Below are 2,224 nucleotides of genomic sequence, written 5' to 3'. Positions count from 1 at the left end.
GCTAAGAAAAATGGGTTGATTTTTGAAGGAGGGAAGTAGGTAAAGTTTTACATTAATTTCCTTAGCTCTTTCTGAAGATCCCAATTCAGTGGTTGTTAGTATTTCTTGCTCACCAAATGCAGTGGTGCTCCATCAGCAAACTTCTCTGTTCCCTACTTATAAAAAATCCGCCCTCCTAAGATCTTTCTTTTTTTTTGCCAGTATGGTTCATTGTGAAGAATCCCAATTGCTATGTGTCCCACTAGGACATTCAAACAGATTTCCAGCTGTAAATTTCCACTAAAAATGTTTTTTTTAAGTGAATTCTGTTTTTGAGTATCTTGCTAACCCAGGTATGCTAACATATTGAATACTGCGCTCACTTCCGCTTTGGAAGTGTAAAGCAAGGACTCTTGACTGTAAGTTGTACATCATGTATTATGCAATTCACTTATGAATGAAATGTTTGCCACAGGCTTTATAATGAGCTGTACAAATCTGTAGTATTAATGGGACCAATCCAGATTGTAAAGGGACTGGTTATATTTCTTTCATGATTGGCACATACGAGAGAATTAGCATTATCGATTTCTCTTAAAAAACACCTGGGATTTAAGGGGTTCCTCTGCCACTTTTTGCTTTCATTTAATAGTGTGTATTTAACGTTTCTTTTTTAAAAAAATCTCTGCTTATGCTCTTACTACACATACCATTACAATCACACCACCACAAACCCACACAAACCCCTAGTCTCTGCCCGACCAAATACAAAAATTAAACTTTTCCCGCACTCTGAAAGCATGAGTATCCGTCATATTCTTCTGCAATATTACTACTTAAATAAACACGTTCCTACCTAAGAAGTAAAAAAAATCACATCAACATTCACGTCTTCACTTCTCTTTTATAAAATATCCAACAACTTGTACATTATCACATTTATTCATCTGCTTTGATAAACCTATTATCAATTTATTCATTTCTGCCATCTCAGGAACTGATACATGTTCTCTTTTGTTGGCATTTCCATACTCTTCCACTCTTACTAGCATAAAGCAGCCCTTGCTGCCAAGCATGTATTGTACCCACCTTATTATTAGATTCTGATTTGATTTGACCTGGCATTCCTAAAAACAGTTGGGCCCTATAGAATCGCAGAATCCCATCCATGAATTCAAGCATCTGCGGCTGGCAAGCCCGTGTTGTTCCAATGGCATTGCTATTGTGGCCAACTGCCCATTAGGGTACAGCTATGTTGTCCCAACTAGCGGTTTGCATGCACCAGTGACATGCCCCAATTCGGATTTAGTGCCATAATGGCAGCAGTGCAGCGTGTACTATTGTATATACTATTGGTTACAAATGGGGGCTCCCCCTACTTTGGCGATTCATGTGGCCACGTTTGCCACATGCCACCATTGAATTGACATTGCCCCCCACATGGTCATTTACCGGATGCCTCGAACATTACTGGGGACAATGTGGCGCTTTCCCTAATGGTCGTGCAGCCATGGGCATGCACTACCATTTCAACCCCCGTTGTTCTGAATGGCCAGGCATTCATGTGCAGTGTTGTCATTGGGGACAACAGGAACTCGACATCCACAGATGTTGGTACAGAAAGGGTCTTGACTGTAAGAACAATTCTGGTTTCAGATATATTTCAATTCTAAAAACATGGTCTTTGCATAAGTGCTTTCATTCCTGGCTTTATCACACAGCTACCACATGTGGTAAACTGATCCAGTCTGCTTTCATACATCCAACATAAGCTTCTTAGTCCCTTAAATATTTTAGATGTTTTTTTACTGGAGTCTGGTCTGACCTACACATCATTTAAAAAAACAAAACTTCACTCATATGCCATTATAAATTCTATCTTCCACATTTTCCATATTTTCTCCAGAACAATTTATAGCCAAAATTTTTGAACCCATTAATTCCTATAATCTGTTTCTTCTGCAAGCTTCCAATTTGAATAGAACAATTTAACATATTTTTCCAATCAGATGCGGTCATCATATATGCAATAGATTAATTCAAAATTAATTGTTTTCCTAATCCATACCAGGTCGCTTTTTATAAATTACATCTTTTCTATAATTGTCTATGCTCCGGTAATATTGAAACTGTTTGGTTACCTATTCCTGTGTCTAAATCTGCATTCACCATTCTCCAACTGTAAAAGATTCATACTATGTTCACCCCATTCCTTGTTGTTCCTTTTCAAATCCTATAAAAGGCT

Source organism: Sceloporus undulatus, chromosome 5 (assembly GCF_019175285.1).
Source record: "Sceloporus undulatus isolate JIND9_A2432 ecotype Alabama chromosome 5, SceUnd_v1.1, whole genome shotgun sequence".
NCBI lineage: Eukaryota > Metazoa > Chordata > Lepidosauria > Squamata > Phrynosomatidae > Sceloporus > Sceloporus undulatus.
This window is presented reverse-complemented; position numbering follows the sequence as displayed.